Genomic DNA, 18,142 nt, shown 5'->3' with positions numbered 1-18,142 from the left:
GGGTTGGAAACAACCATTTGGAGGGAGGACTGCTCCTCCCTCCTATTAAAAAAATATTCATCCAGCCTTTCTGCTGTTTCTCCAGAGCACCTGTTTGTTTCAAACCTTCTGGAAGAATTTCAAACTTGATGTCTGTCTTGTTCCTGATCTGGACAAACTCCAAGTTCTTCACCTACTGCCTCTCTCAGATTACGTGGTCCTTCTTAAGTTTCACAGGGCTCATTTCATCATACTTGAAAACATCTCTGAAGATGTCTGACCTACATACCCTGAAGCTCAGTCCAACTTTAGAAGTGATTATGAAAAACCTTACAGTCTTAAACTATCGCGCTGCCAGTACTGACAAGAGGAGCTGACTTTGCATATGTGTCCTAACTCAGCAAGGCCTGGTTTCAGAAGAGTCAGATGAAACTAGTGCAGTTGAATTTCAAAACCGCTGATAAATTAATTTATGCCTACTTGTTACATATTATGCAATTAATGCAGCATAATCAAAGAAATGCTTCTAGGAAAGAGCCAGTTTTTGTTTTACATGCAAAGTTTTTTCTGATCCTTAGCTTATTACAAAGAGATTCCTCTTCTGAGAGGAATTAATGCAGATGTAGATGCATGGATTTCATAGAATCAGTAAACACTCTTAGATGTTGCACTACAGTGATGACTAAGCCACTTTTACAAGAGCTAGCTACTGTCAAATGCCTCAGCTGAAAGACTTGGCTGGTAAGCTCCTGCTTTTGGGTGTGGAAGTGTATGGTATATTCTGAAGACTTGAAACTGGTAGAAACAATGGGAAAATACATACCAGGTGAGCAAGACTATATGACTAAGATAATTAGTTTATAATATAAACTGCAGCTCTGGTGCTCTGACTGAGCTACCTTCTTCAGAGCAATTCTTGTTTATGCTAGTTTTTACCAGATGCAATGGGAGTTGCTAGGAGCTTTCCACTTCTGAGAACATTATTCAACTCTGTCCTTTCCAGAGGTCATAGATGCGATGATAATGATGAAGACTTCCTGCCCAGCTAGTCCGCTGTTTCTTTGACTATCACTGTCAGCTACGTTGACACTAAAGTTGTTGACAAAATGGTTTGATTTACTCCTCTCTGAAAGTTTATGCTAAACATTGGTTTCTTATTGCACTTCCGTGCTATAGCTCTTTTGTGTGATTTTTCAGCATCCAGCAGAAATTAGGTACACACCTAATGGTGATCCAAAGCAACTTCCTTTACACATACACATTCCAGCTACCAGGTCCTTGAAGCACCAGACACTGGGATAGAAAACAGAACTATTTGACATGCATTTCACAAACCTGTGTACCACTGAAGAGAGAAAAATATATATGCCAGAGCTGACTCCAAGACTCATCCTCTGCCAGCTGGGCTTGCGAACAGGTTACAGACTTCTTGAATAAATAGCTTTGAGAAAATCTGTGAACCAAATGTCCAAATAACCTGAGGCTCAGTTTGACCAATGACCAAAGATATGTTCTAAAGCTCTATTCTCAGCTGAAAGATGATATGAAACAATTTTCCTGTGGCTTTAGCCACCTGTGAGCCTAGAATAACCTCCTATTAATTCCACTGACTGAGACAGAGTAAGATCAGATTTATTAATGTTGTTCCTTAGAAAACAGCTGAGGAAAACGGTTGGCAACTGACTGCATCACCCAAAAGCTTTGACCACTTTTTCTAAATTAATCAGTCACTAATCAGTTGTTGAAATAAGACTATATAGAACCTGTTTTTGCAGGTATGCTCAATCAGTGAAAACTATTTTCTGAGGGCTCTTTTATTGTTTCCTTACTCATTAATCTTTTGGAATAAGATATACTCTACCAACCTTGATTCCATGACAGCAAGAGTCTTACTGGATTATTTCTTAAGCTTAATTATCTGGAGAAAAATAATTTTATATAACATTCTCCCAGAAGAGAAAAAAAAAAAAAGGAGAAAAAAATCCCCACAAAAATACCTCAACCTCAATGAGGTGAAATCAATGTACCAATGAAAAAGAACAGTGAGAAAAAGTACATATAAAACCTAAGTTTTGTAATTTAATGGACTCTGGGTTATTCCTCATGTTGTCAGAAGCAACAAAACCAAACTGATTAATAACAGGGATTATTCTCTGATTTATGCTTCTTGGGAGGGGAAGAGCAGATAGACTGAATGCACATGCTACTTCAAAAGAAATGACTGGCGAAAGCATTCACGATTTCACTGGTCTATGATTAGGATCCATGTAGAAAGATAGTCTAAATAGAAACAGTATTTGTCCTTCAAGAAGGGTCATTGCTTTGGAAAGCTGAGACTCAGTCTTGTTCTACTGACTTGGCTTTAATTTTCAAATTAAAACCCTAGTAAGAGAACATGTATTTTCCTCTTGAATGTCTGAGTGTTAAAATTTCTGACAGTCATACAAAATACCCTTTTCTGCAACCTGAAATCAGACTAAGGTAACAACCGTATGCTACAGCGACTCATTTTCTTGAGGGCAGGATGTTAAACAATAGTGAATCTAATGCTTGTTAAAGCAACTTGTATTTTGTGCCTGAGGACATTGCTGAGTGTCTTAGCAATACCTCAAGACATTAATTTGCCATCCCTCTTTATGCTATTTTGGCAGGGCAACAATCGTATATTTGACATTCCACTATTTAAAACAAAATTCAGCTTTATCAAGCCAAGGAGCATTTGTCCCTCAGCATCTGCTATCCATGACTGTATTTGTTCTAACTGTTTTAATTAGTACCTGAGAGTTTTAAGACCAACATTAAAAAAAAAAAAAAAGAAAAAGAAAATTAAAAGAAAAAGAAAAAGAAAGCAGATTTTTTATCTCAGGTGTTGTGATTTTCACGTGTGTGTGTTTAGTTGGGTTTTTTTTAGTGTCATTTCTGAGTTTTAGAGATCTTAGAAAGCTTTTTCTGAAAAACAAGAGATTCAGGAACAGGCTCTCAGATAGATGAAAACAAGACAAAATCAGCTAAGTTAGAAAGAGACATTAAGCAGATTCCATGTAATGTACCAAAGCAGCTGGCTTTTGTGCTTAGAGCAGCTTTAGCTGTGGTAGCAACAATCTTCACAAAGCACTAGTTCATCATCTTGGAAAAAATGCTGCTCCTCTGAAAAGGCAAGTTAGCTCTAAACAAGCAGTCTACCTAGGCCTTGAGTGCCAGATAGATTTCTGAGATAGGATATCCCTGATAAGGGGTGAAAAACAAATCTCTGAAAGACTGGAAAAGTATCAGTTTCTCAGAAATAGGGAAGGAGCTCTGAGTGACATTATTATCTAAATAATAATATCAAGTCAAAGTAGAGGTTAGATTGTCTGCACATGTCCAAGGTTCATTTTAGCCTACCTACAAATGTGATTTTGTATTATTATACAGCTTACACCCAGGCAGATCAAAATTACCATCTTGCTTTTGTCTGAAATGCAGCTATTGCCCTGAAGAAGAAAATAATGACTTTTAATGCTAAAATAATGCAGGTATTCTTGGCAGAGAAAGGTGCTCAGATTTAGTTCTGTGGGTATTTTAAATAACTTGCGTTCACCTCAGATTTATTTTCTGCATCATCATTCAGATTTTGTGATGCCCCCAGAACAAGATTTGGTCCAGCACTGATGTTGTTCAGATCCAATAACGTTAATATCTTTATACAGAGAGACTAACAGCCTTAGATCAGAGATCAGTTTATTCTTTTTCTGCTGAACAGGAAGTCGCCACAGAGATCCACCATTCCAGATTCTCTCATATCAATTCTCAAGGTTAAAAATTAGGAGAAAGGAAGTTTACTTAATTATTGCTCAGCTTCTCTGGCATTATGCAAAAGTGCTGAATTGTAAATGACAACTGATTTGGTGATGTTTGCATATGAAAAAAAAATATTCTGGGAAATCAGATTATGAATATTATTGATCCCAAGGTCCCTAGGATGTGTCAGTGTTAAAATCACAGAGCAGTGAACTGAATTTGACGTGCAATATTTTCTATTCTATCTTTTCCCAGCAGATGAGCCCTTTCTCTGTTTACTAAAAAATATCAATATCTGCAACACCCTTTCCTGCATGTGGTATAAGCAGCTTCTCATAATGACATTCAAGCCTTCCCTCAGAAAGAAATAATAATAACACATGCAATTTTAAGGACAAATGTAAACGTCAATCACACAAGAATTTAGCAAATAGCTTTACATCCTAGAAACTTCTAGTGATAAAGGGAAGAGAAATTACAGAGACATTCTCAGCAGACTGCCTTTAGTGTATCATGTCCATTCAAGGAGGCACAGGAAGGTGTTCACTTCGAGTGCCCATCCAAGAGCAGTTGGGAAAAACATGGATGATCTGAACTTACACATATAATGAGAACATATCATGCTCCTTCCTGAAGCCATAACCATAAGCTTATTATGTATTAATTTACACTGCAAAATTATTTGGTCTAATTTTAAAACTCTTGTCAAATCAGTATCATATTTTTCTCTCCACAAAATGGTGTGCAAAGTATATTTCAACAGTTCAGTGGAGATTCTGTTACTGTCACAAACATAAATGAGAACATCAAATGCTAACAGAAAAGATGAGACCAGCTCTAACTACTTTGTCTTTCTGCTGTTATTCAAGAATTATGCTGGCAATATGGCAAAATAAAGAGCAGAGAATTAAAAAAAAAAAAAAAAAAATTGGTCTTTACATTTGCAAGCTGTGAATGAAATGCTTTCTCATTCTTCTTCAGCACATAGTCACAAAGGTTACCTCTTCCCTTTTCCTGAGGACAGTGAAAGAATATTTTATTTCAAGCAGAACATGTGAAATAAGAGAGGGGAGGCTATTTAACATAGAAGAGTATTTCAAAGAAAGGCAAAGGGTATTGCTACCGGTTCTGGGGCATTCTGAATTCAGTGACAAAAGAGAATTAGAGTCAGAAAATCCAGGTAAACAGAATTTAGTTACTTATGGGCCGTTGATTGCTGAATGTAGACAGTGGTTAACATCCTCAGATCCCAAAAAACAATTATTTTATAAATGTTTTTAATACAAACTGGGGAGAGTAGGGTTATTCATGGATGATGCAGAAGATGCATAACTGTTCTCGGATTTTAGCAGAAAGCTAGATTTCAATCTAATATTTCAGACCATGCAAAGGTACTTATGGGTGCCCAAACAAAACAGTTGTATAATCTAAACTCTCAGAATAATCTAGCAACAATAACTGCTGCCTAGCTTTATATTCTGGAAAAATACTTCAGAAATACTTTTACATATCTGTTAAGGGTAATTCAAACTGGTTTATGAGTAACTGAGTTTAAACTTTAAGGAGGTATGTCTTCAGAATACCTACCTTAAATCATCTGCCATAAAAATGTTTATTCAACCAATTCCAGACATACAATTCTAACATAGATATCAAATAATTGCACAGTAATAATCAGAATAACATTGTGTTCATTTGTCAACTATATTTTTGATTCTTCAGATGCCACTTGTCAAGAATATTAGAGATACTTTTTTTTTCAAAATTGGGCAGCCATTAGGTTTACAAAAAAAACCCCCAAACCCACCAAGTTAAAGGAAGTTATAACCTCTCAGATAAACAAATTGTCCATGCTGGAGACCTTAATGATGACATATTTCCTCTGTTCTATGTATGTGCTGCACTTAAGCATCCATAGATGGTCTCCAGACTTTATTACATCAAGTAAAAGCCAAAGTATATAGGCAAACAGAAGTCTTTACCCTTGATATAATTAACCTTAAGATTATTTCAGAAGCATATGCAATATCTGTCTTCTCAGTCTTAAGTCATAATTTTTGTGGAACTGTGCTTGCACTCTATACCACCTGTGGCACAGGGGTTTAGCTGTCTGTAGCCTGTGGCCTGGTATTGTATGGCGCAGTTATGTGGCCTTGGCTCAGCTTTACTGAAAAACTGTTGAGCTGTGGGAGAGGATATAGGCTAAAGCTAAGATTTTCATCCTAAGGAAAATAAAAACAAAGAAGTGAAACTGTTGAGATGCTAGTAGCAACTTGGGGACTCAGAGAAAAATACTGATATGAAAAGGTGTGAAATGCTGAAAAGAAGCAATGAGTTAAAAAATGAGAACTCAAAAATATCAAGATCCTTCTTCATTGTAAGCACCATCAGTCTTTATGATAAATTAAGTCTTGCAGTCAGACTCTCAGAACCAATACCAGTTTCCTCTTTTTCCAAGATAGGAACAAAAATACTAGTCCCCTAGTTTCAATTGTAAATTCCTAGTTTCTTGTCTCAAAGACAGAGTCTTTGAAGTTGAATGGACACCCAGACTAAGTAGATTTTTTGAGGAAAAATAATCACTTTGTGATCTAGAATGTATTTCTCTTCATTAGGTTCCTCACCATGTCTAAGTACCCTGAGCCGTGGTGAGGCTGCCTTAGGTCAGAATCTACTTAGGGCAGTTTCTTCCCTCTTTAAGAGAGCAGAATGAAGTTTAATGACTCTAAATTCAGTGCTACAAAGTCTCCCAAAGACTTTGTCCTTAAGACCAGACAGAATATCCAGTACATCATTGACTTATTTTCTTTTTTCCATTGAGTATAAATTGAGGACAACTGAAGTTTTTCACAAGACACTTAGAAGGTACAATCTAGCCCTTTAAAACTGCTCCAGTCCTGCCTATTTCATAAGTCTCTGTGTACTAGAAGCTGTTGAACTATTGGACATTTTAAAATACAATTAGTATGAAGAATATGCCTATTTCAGGAGAGAGGAAAAAGGGGAAAAAAAAACCCAGTATCTTTTATTATGAGCCTCCAGGGCTTTGCTGGAAATCTAAGGCTTCTTTGATACTGTCAGATCAAAATCTTTTCATCTCATGTACAGCAATATTAAAAAAATATTTTTATGTAAATGAGAGGCTGAATTCTCCAGCAGTACTGATCTAAAATTTATATCATGGATTAGATTATGTTCTGTTTGGATTTTTTGTGAAGGATGGAGTACACTAATCTGTTTAGGCTGAGAAATAATAATCTAGGCTGAGAAATAATAATCTAAGTAAAAAAATTACTGCAATCTTTTGGGGTTTTTTTGTGAAAAATGGAAAAATAAAGGAAAACAAACCCATTCTTACCCAGAGAAAAAGTTGCTAGATGAAATTCATATACATGGTACTCAGCATTCACATTTACAGAGTTATAACTTCATGTGGCATCATCACTCTTCAATTACTAGAGTGGGAAAATACTTACCAGATACTGTAAGTGAGAAAAACAGACAGCAGGAAAATATTATATTGGTTTCTGTGTGCATGGTGGGGAACATGGGAACATAATAACCGTTATGAAAAATATTTTTTCCTTGAGGCTAAAACAGACCAGAATTCATCATTATTGGGTTTTCCACATGTGGCTGTGTTGCTTGGTAAACAAAATTTATCTACCGTTGTTTCATATCCTTTCACTGAGATTATTTCTTCTAAACTGTGGTACCATACATAGGCAGCTTTTTTTGCATGCTTTAATTTAAACCCCTAACTCTATAAAGTATTCAGTCAGTGCTGCTCAATACCTCATAATTTTAGGTCTTCAGGGAGGAACCATCTGTTACAATAGCAACAGCAATGTGCCAAGACCCAAAATTGCAAGACACAGTCACTCTAGTTACATGCTTATTTTAATTTAAGTGCCTGAAAAAAGCCCATTTAGAAAAAAAAATAAATGATGAGTACCTACAGTTCCCTTCTAAAATGCAACACAAATAGACAGCACTAATCGCAGTGGAGAAGGAATCCTTACCAGGAATGTGCTCTTGAACCATATTGCTTAAATATGGAACTATTCCTGCCACCATAAACAGAATTGTGTAGGCTGTATGGGATATGTTATAATACAGTAAAAGATACAACATACATCTGACAGTAGTCCTAGCTAATTTATTTTGACTGACCTATACCCATGCAACAAAGGTCAGAACTTGGAACAATAATCAGCTGAAGCACAAAAAGACACATTCATGTAAGAATATTTAAAGAAGAAATGTATTTCCTGAAGTTAGCCATTAATTGTCCTTTCCAATCCTCCTACATTTGCTTGTATCTGAATTCACACATGACACACAATTAGTCCAGCACTGCAAACTGAGAAACATGATCAGTAACAACTATAGAGCACATCTGGCCTTAAAGGTTCAAAAGACGCTGGTCACAATGACTTTAGCAGATTCATACACCCTACTATATTCCAGAAGCTTACAATTAGGTATTCAGAATCTGAATCAATTAGGTATTCAGATACCAGCAAAAAGGAGATTATGAGACCTATTCACTTAATTTTCATCATTGCCATTTAGTGAGGAAATGACTCAAATCCTGTTCACATTCAAAGTACTGGGGAAACTCTCACTCATATAACATAAAATCCTGGCCTCATTAAAGAACTTTTCATTTAATGGCTGTACAGCTAGCAAGTTGTCTGATGTCACTGTTCCTTCTGGGACATGTGGAAGGAGTTTGCGTGCATCTATTTTTCTCAGAATTACCTTCTTCCCTCTTCTATTTCCATGCCAAACCTGGAAACCTCTTTTATTAAAAAAAAATCTAGAGGAAGGATATACTATATATTCTGATAATACTCCTTTCACTGGAGCACAAGCACATCTCCTGAAGCGTGGGATACTTGACGAGCTCTGCATGATAAGACGCTTCTGTACCCAAGACTAACTATTATTGTCAGTACCTTAAGAGCTGCTCAGACCTTTCCCTGCTCTTGCCCACCACACTGTGTGTTCAAGGGACATGTAAAAGATAGCACTCTTTTTTCATTGCTTCAGGATTTTCTTGGGTCGTAAAGACTGAAAGTTTACCTGACAAGTTACATATCTGCTTTTCCTAACCTTTATGTGTGAATTGGCTGCTCTTTGGTGACCTCCCTCTACATTTACTACTCCTCCAAATACTATTTTGAAGGCTTTTAATTTTCTTCTTTTTTGGATATGAGAGACCGTATGAAAGCTAACTTGATGCTCCTCCAGTGTATTTATTATTACAGATCTCTTGGTAAAGAAGATTCAGCAGCAAAATCTGATAAACATTTTTTGAGGGAATATGAGATATTATGAGCTATATAAGTATATATATAAGGTTATATAAGTAATGAAAAGAAATGAACAGATAGATATGGGAGTTTTAACTTTAATTAACCTATTAAATCTAGTCATGTCATTTAAAGCATCCTAGTGGTTTAACATGGCAATTTAAAATTGATTGAAGCTGAACTTCTAGAAATTGGTAAGAGCACCACTGCAATAATATTTTTTAAAATTTCAATACAGCTTAAAATTCAAACAGAGCTTAACAACAAAAAAATAATTTTGCCTCTATTAATTTTCTTATATAAAATTGGGCCTTATTTTTCAATAACAAAAATATAAATTAGTCCGTTTTGTGTAGGTAAGACGGTGGGTGAACAGTTGTACAGAACATATACATGTGGTGGGCCTTGAAAAATCATAAAACTGTTTTCAGGGTCTCCCTCAGCTCATAATGTAGACAAAACTAGACTGCTTTCACATGGTCTGTGAAGAAATGCTTTATGAAGCAAATTGATAGTGTTTTATGAAGGTGTCAAACGTGAAAGTTCTACATCCAGGATTCAAGAACTCCATATTACGGACATGTGTATTGAGTGTGGAAAACTAGTTAATGATGTAAATGTAGATCTTATTAACTCATTAGGGAAAGTAACACTGTGAGAAATGAACGTAGATATTGTTCTGAACATCTCTTTCAGTAATTCTGAATTAAACTCATCCATTACTGTATTAACTTACCTTTACAATGGAAATTGCTCTGAACATTAAAAAAAATTCTGAAACAATGTTACAATTCATAATGCTAACCTGACTACAGAAATACCTCAGCAATTGTTAACAAAAGATTACAAAACAGCCCCCAAAAATGTATTAGCTGTCTGTTGATTTAAAAAAAATTAAAAAGAAAAAAAATCAAGAATGTTAAGAATACATTGACATAAGAAATAATCTTCTGTGACAAGCCTGTCATGTTCCCAGCATGCTAACGTTTTCCAAAATGTGGACTTTTGGGGAATGAGTGTTGCAGAACCACAGGAGTGTGCAAAGCAAAAGGGATACTTTGTCACAGAGACTAGGTAAATCAAATAGTCCCCCAGCTGGTCATAAAATTGATCTTATCTAAATTAAGCTATCAATCAAGAAGAAGGGTGTCTTCAAGCTTATTGTGGAGTCTTGATTGTGTTAAATATACCTGAATTTTAAAAAGCAGTATGTATGTTTGTGCGTATGTCCTTTCTGCTTCATCCTCCCCACATGGGGACTGCCATTGCAGTGGTGAGCCAGACTGATCGCGGATGCAAGGTAGGACAGATATATTTAAACCAAATGTAGCATGATCCACAGCCATTTCATGTTTTTCAGTGAGAATATAGCAACTGTTAAGCAAATAAGATGGATCAGCGTTATTGAATATAGCAACCTTTAGGCAAATGAGATGGATCAGCATTATTTTCTTACTGGCCCTTCATTCAGAGTGATTCTCTTGAAGGCCATGGGCTTAAGGGCCCTACAGCTTCTGCAGTGTCATGAGACAGTGAGCAAAGCTATTTATAATACCCAGTTTATTGATGGCCTTGCAAGTGTATTACAGAAAAATGCTTGATGTTTCCATCCCTTCAGTGATGACAGGAATATCCACCATAGTGAAACAATGAGGAAGTATGAGTGAGTATTCTCTCACAGCTGTTCCCAAAGCTTTTTGGAATATTTCTGTGTAATTACGACAAGGGCAGCTTGAAATTATATGAAGAGTACACAGTATGCTTGATAAACAGGTAATGGCAGTTGCTCTCACTATACATTACCAATACAAATTTTGTTATGGTTCATACAGGACCAGGATTTCTCCTCCCAAACCAGCAAGTTAGAGAACAATAGGCAGACTACATTGATTCCATAGAGATTTTATCTAAATATATTTAAAAGGGACTTGATTCATTGTTATATTGTGCTTTATCAGTGGCCTGTTCAGATAAAAAGGCAATACTCCAGCAGAGTTGTATCAGAGCTCCAGCAGAGTTAAATCAGAAATAACACTAGTTTCAACAAAATTACTGCTCATTTATAAAGAGGTAATTAAATTTAAGAGTCTCTGCTGCTAAAAATCTTTTATTGTATGATAACTTCCACAAATGAAATATATCTTAACTTCAGATGATAAGTCTAGGGTTTTTGTTTTTTAAGTAATGCAAGTAAAACTAGGCTTCCTTCTCATCAGGGACACAGTTACTCGTGCTTGTGGAGGAGACAGAGCAAAGGATCCAGGGCTGTCAAACAGCGACAGTTAGAATGAAAGGTTTCAAAGAAATAGGAGTGTGGAAAAATGTCTCAGGGACACAGAGAAGTAAGAAGATGTTTAAGAAACAACTTCAAATTCATGCAAAATAAAAGCTTCTCCTGGCAAATGAGTTAAACTTGTCAAGTCTACTAGATCTCTTAATTAACCTGGAACATGAACGAAGTTCCCTTTGAGAGGTTCAATCTAACAGGCATCATGGCTAGTTCCGTTTGCAGAGAATAAAAAATGAACAATGCATTTATTAATCTCATAAAGCAGCTTGGATGAGCTGAAAATATATATGACTAATCAGGGGAGAAATTATTCATAATGTGGAAACAATGACTTTCAGACTTGGGGGGAGAGAAGGGTTAAGAAGAGCTGGCAAAATTAACATTTTTAATATATTGAAGGGTGAAAAAGGACTTGGACTTTGTCATACCCAAATCACGTGAAAATCACTTTCTTTCAAAATCTGCAGCTTTATACTATCTTCAAAAGCTTTTTGTAAACATTTTTAATAGGAATCAGAACCCTAGGAAGCTTAATCATAACAAAATAAAACTAACAGCTCTGCAAATGATTTGACTCTCTCCTAACAGTTCAATGCTTTTCCACACACCACTGAGTTAGAAAACAATGACAGAATTAAACACACTTCTAGCAGTATTAGTTTGTAATCTGTTGCAATTTGTGGGGATTACTCTGGATAAACACATACAAACAAAAAAGCACAGCTCCCTCACTAGGACATTTCTTTCCTTTGTGTTATGCATGTGACACAGGCTGTTGGCCAAAATATTGTGAGGATTTTTTTTTATTTTTTATATTTATATACTACAAATCAAGTAAGCAGCAATTCCACTTGCCATAATTTTGTCTACCCATTTATGCCCTTGAAAACAATCCCCAATTTCCAGAGGTAACATTTTCAACAATTTCTAGAAAATAAACTTCTTTTAAACCACTGTTCTGAACACTTAAACTGTTAAACCGACACAATTAATAAACTTGAAAAATTCAGTTCTTAGTGAGTGAAAGTTTGAAAAGTAAGTCCTTCCACAAATAAGATGTTTCTCCTGGTAGCAAAGGCACAAGTAACCCTAGGTGCATTGCTGTTCCTTAGATGAACAAATGACAGTATCAATGTGAGCAAAGCCTGCAAGAACAGACTAAAGAACAGAGGGCATGTTAACAACTGAGTCAATCAAGAGGCAATCAAGGACAGAGGGTGTATGATAACAAGGTTTGTTTTGCTCTTTGCTTATCTTCTTTCCTTTTTTTCCTCTCTCTCTCTTTTTTTTTTTTTTTTACATTAAGTTCTGTTCCCATACACCATAACTGTTAATTATTAATAGATATTTATTAAAGCAAATGTTGTTCTGGGTCCTCCAATCACAAAAAAAAAAAAAAAAAAAAAAAAAAAAGGCTGATATTCTGATATTTTAATGTAAAATAATATTCCCTTTACAGGCAAAGGAATTGGACTATAAACAGTTTCAGTGGGGCGCTTCAGTGAACAGAAAATATCTTTGTAGTGTCTGATGAATCCACTCATTAACAGTCTCTTAGCTGAGCTAAAAAAGATGCAGGCAATTGCTAGACTTGCAAAAAAATAGTTTCACTCCCATCTTAACATTAAAGGCTTTGTGAATGCACTCACTTTATATACGTGTGTTTTAAAGACCTAGAACTGAAGTTTGGTTTTCTCTCATCCCTAGAGTAGAACATGATAAGTCATTACAGGTTAATTAAAGTTGAGATGTTGGAAACTTTATCAAAGTTCTTCTATTACCTCTTTTGTTTCCAAACTGAAGGAAAGAGCTTGGCGAGCACGTAAAGGCCAGACAAGAGCCACACACTTTGAATGAAGTTAAATAAGATGTTATGAGTAGCAAGCCAGAAAGGAAAGGACCTCAGTCCAGGAGGCCACACTAAGTGTATGAATAGCACTTCAGTGCATTTCTTGGTGCTCACAGATATTACATACAAATAAACTGTGTCAGTATATTGTCAAATAAAAATCTATGCAACAGCTAATGCTGCTGGGAATGGCTATAATCCTCTTTATAACTTCTGTTGCTGTTGGAAGGTGAGACAGCAATTAGCTTACAGGGAGAATTAAAACTTTCGATATCAGTAGGTTCGTTTGGTTTTTTCATAAACCCTGCATCCACATCAGGGTCTGATCCAGCCCAGCCTGAAGAGTTGGCGGAATTAACTCAGAGTTTGCCCTCCGTGATTATGGTGTTACTGCTGGTGGATTACTGAATGTTGCCTCTACTCTGCAGTAGGCAAAGGATGAATAAGACATGTACATGCCATAAATCCCTGTGCTGGCTCACTCGCTAGCATCACTTCTAGTTCACTTGTTTCCACACCTGGACAGCAGAGGCCATCAAAGAGCAATTAAACACAGCAGCTCCTCATCTGAACTTGTTTTGAAGCCTAAACTCCTAGAAGTAGCAAGTCTAGTATGAAGTTCAATAAAATAAAGATGAAATAATGTGAATTATTTATACTTAGGCTATTCAGGCAAACATGACATTTTTGCTGCATTTAGTAGCTGGACACAGTCACTTCCAAGCAAACAAGTGAGGAGAATGTCACTTCCCAAACTGGGAAGACTCATTAAATAAAATGTGCATAAACTGCATGAGTTGATGACGTTTTTATAGCAAGGAAAAATGCCTGATCATCTAGTTTTGGGGGATTTGGGGAGTTATATGTCTTTATGTATTATAATATTTGGTATTAGTAGCTTTTGTATTACATTATAATTTATCAATCAAGGAACCACATCACTGTCCTAGTGATATGCAAAAAAAGAGACCACAGAAATCCCATCATTTATGTGAAGGGATGGTTGACATCATTCCCTGCTTAAGGTTTCTCTTTGCTTTTTCTTTGGACCCTTGCTAAATTTCTCTGCTAAAGATAACTTGATCCTCAGCAAAGTTGCATGGGAATTTTCCAGTTCATCTTCTATCAGAAAATGTTGTACCTTTAAAAAAAGTCCCTTAGCTCCATAGTAAAGCACCTCATGCAGGAAAAAGTAACCTTATCCTGCAAATAGATGTCACACCAGTACGTTGCTTCTGTTGTCCCAGGGATTGCTCTTATGTGCAGGGAATGCCCGGGTAACTGGGTAAACTGGGATTTCAGTGGCTGCATACAACACAAAGATTGCAACAGCTGAAACAAGTCTTAACATCCTTGGCTTGTGAGATGGTGTTATCTCCTGCATGGGCTAGAGTAACAAGGAACAGTTTCTGTTTGACAGGACCTCCCAGTCCTCTGCTATGGCTCACTTTTTTGTTTCGTTGTTTTTTTTCTTCCTTCCTTCAAGCACACCCAATATATTCCATTTTTATTTAATTGGAAAAGGAAATCTTTGAGGATGTCCTCTTTAAAACAGGAGCTACATAACCCCTGCTCAGTGCTTAGAGGTCTGAAACTGAGGAAGGGCATAGGAATTGATATAATATATCACCAACAGAAAGGTAACAGCACAGATATTTGGAAGAAGCTTCAAGAAATGTTCAAAGATATATGCCCATAGCGATAGATGAACATAGAGAAGGACAAAGACGAATTAATGAACTTGATTACACAGAAGACATCCTGTATTATTATAAACTGAAAACATAAACAATTTTTTTCACTGCTGTTATACCTTAAAGAAATACACCCCTCCTCACCAATTTCCCCATTCATTTACATATTATATATGCATTTAGAAAAAAAAATAGGCAAAATCAGATTTGGCTAAGACTAAAGAAAAAAGGTCCGGGCTAACAGCTTTTATCTTGTTCAGCGATCATGGTAGGAAATTCCTACCTACCACTTCAGGCATTTGAAAGAATATTTAGCAAATTTTTGTAAATTTCTTCAGGATTCTTCCCCTTCACAATTCTGTCTTTCCCAATTTGTGCTGGGAATTTAGGCCCTAATTCCCATGAAGGTGGTAACCTTGCCCCACTCAGGAAAAACAGAAGAGACTTGTTTCAGTAGTGGAAATGCTCAATAGAGACTGTTTTTTTGCTGGAAGCAGTTTAGCTTAAAAAGGAATGGCTTCAAGGATGTGCCAACATCTTTTCTTGTAAGAGCCTCCCATTCCATAATCATAGAATTTAAACTGGAACAAGTGTCCAAAAGCTTTTAGGGGCTTATGCAAATTGAACCAATTCATTTAATGCTTGTTCATTATTAAATCACATCATTAACAACTATTTTACTTACACAATTTTAAATCAAATAAACAAGATACTATATTTTGCAGAAGGCACATAAAAAAAAGACCTTTCAGATCCAAAGAAATAAAGCATCCACAGGATTAGCAAGTCTTTTGCTGTCCCAAAGTACAAATATATCAGCTTAGTAATATGAAAGCATTTGGTGGAGAAAAAATAAAAGAAGAATGGAAGTTTGATATCAAAGTACTTTATCACCCTGGGAGGTAGACATGGAAATTGTTAAATGAAAACAGAATAACCCTTCCTGCATTAATTTTTGCAATGCATGTGCCAGGGGAATTCATGTTATTAAAAAAAAAAAAAAAAAAAAAAGACAAAAATAATTTCATGTGACAGGTGCATGAGCTTTTGCAGATCCGAAAGAATCTTTGCAGATTAAAGTATTTGGAGAAAACACAGATAAAAAAAGAGTGTGGAGCTTTCATTTACACACAGTAAAAAATGAAATGACTTTGCCTACAGTACACAGAGCTAATGCATGAACTGGCAAGATTGTTATTGAAAAATTCATTCCTCTTAAATAGTAGTGCAATTAAGAACTTTTAAACAAGAAGATACAGACTTCTATTATGTTTTTAATAATGCACATCCATTAAAAACTTCTCAGGTTCCTAAGCTGGGTCTGAACAAGGTTAGCAATACATAGTTTAATGTAGTGAAGTGAGATAATAACCACCATGGAACCAAATACGGATTTATATAACTGTGCATGACCTAAGCAATGGCCAAATGGATTTAACACAAGGGAGTTTAGTTGGGCTTTTGAAGTCATTATAATAATATTCACCCTTTCTGATTACTATATAAAAAAAAAAAAAAAAAAAAAAAGCACTGGCTTTAACTCTAAAGACATCTCAGCCATAAAACAGATTTTGGCCACAAGGTAAAGTAATTCATACACATACCTTTTCAACACAAAACATTGCTAGGGATATAAGGACATATGTAAGCAGTACTAATACACATATTTAGAAGTGTAAAGGTTAAAGAATAAACAACAAAACCAGTCATGTTGATACTATGCTATTTCTGGAGGGCATGCTCCTAGGAATAACCATCAGAGCAAAAAATGACACAAGAGATGACAGAACGATGAGAATTTCTTACAATGTGCAAGATTCATGACTACATCTGGAAAGTTAATGAGATTTGTTCACAGTCCTCAGCTGACCAAAATTATTGAAAGATAGGCACAAGTTATCTAATTTAAGTGTTTATAGAAGTTCATAAATGGATGATGACATGGACTGCCGTATTACACAATATAATGTCATTGATTTTTAGTCAGACATACTGTAACTTGCTATTCTGCTTGGAAAAAATCTTCAACTGGAGCTGCTTCAGCCTGTTCTCTTAGCTGTCTAATTACTGTTTTCCCACACTTTTGTAAGAACAAGTAAGAAACACTGCAAAACAAGACGGCCAAAAATTAAAATATCTGTTGGTAGAAAAGAAATCTATTCTGGTCTCTCACTGACTATGTTTAGGCAGGAATTTTATGGTCTCTTACATGTTGCCTTAAAATCTTGTGCAGGCTGTTCTCCTAACTGTGCTGTTTGTCCAGTAATGATTCTCCAGATTTCTTTGTAGAAATAATATATTACTCCAGAACTCGGTTTGAAATGTAACTGTTCTTTTAAAGCACTCACACCTAATGCCTGATTCTCGGTTCAACCAGTAGTGCTAGCTTAGATTGCCTAAAAGCTAGGGGCTAGCAGTCCTTGAAAGATTAGAAATAAAAGTTTTAATAGCTATATTTTTTTTGTATTTCACTTTCACAGTACACTTTACAAGGCTGCTGCATATAGTGGTTGAGAAGCAGAACTGTGACAAGAGACAGTGAACTGGGGCTTTCCTTCCCTTCTCTCAGTGAAACCCAAAGGTGTTATGTGGGAACAGGCTTGGTGGCCTGCAGCTCCTCTCCCCACTCAATACTCTTGTTTTCATCTTGCTAATTTATAGCTTTCTATAGCAATGAAGAGAGGAAAAGTGTTTCTAAGATCCAGCAGGAAATTACATTCCATTTTCCATGTTTTGACTCGTGCCTTTTGGGCAACATAAGGTAGATATCCTTCATGAAACAATAAAATGGTTCTGATCTTACTGCAAATTGTGATGTGGAGACCTGGTACAACATGAACCCTAAAATACTTTGTTCTATGAGATAATGAAGAGAAACTGTAAGAAAAATCTCCAGTTCTGATCCCTTTTTCCTGCCTTTTCAAGTTTCAAAAGTACCATCTGGGAAGTGGTTGAGTCACTATTCCTGGAGGTATGTAAAAAACATGCAGATGTGGCGAATGGTTTAGTGGTGGACTTGGCCGTGCTAGGTTGACAGTTCAACTCAATGGTCTTAAGAGTCCTTTCCAACCAAAATGATTCTATGATTCTATCTATTCCTTCTCTCTTTGCTCCTTAAACTCCAAGTTAACAAAAACTCCCTTTTCTGTCCAAATCCAGGTCATGGTGTGTATGCATCAACTACACACTTCCTTATCATGTCACTTCTGTTAGGAACTGGGAGACAAACGCA

Source organism: Falco naumanni, chromosome 3, assembly GCF_017639655.2.
Source record: "Falco naumanni isolate bFalNau1 chromosome 3, bFalNau1.pat, whole genome shotgun sequence".
Taxonomy (NCBI): Eukaryota; Metazoa; Chordata; class Aves; order Falconiformes; family Falconidae; genus Falco; species Falco naumanni.
The sequence above is the reverse complement of the archived record's forward strand: the minus strand, read 5'-3'. Positions refer to the sequence as shown.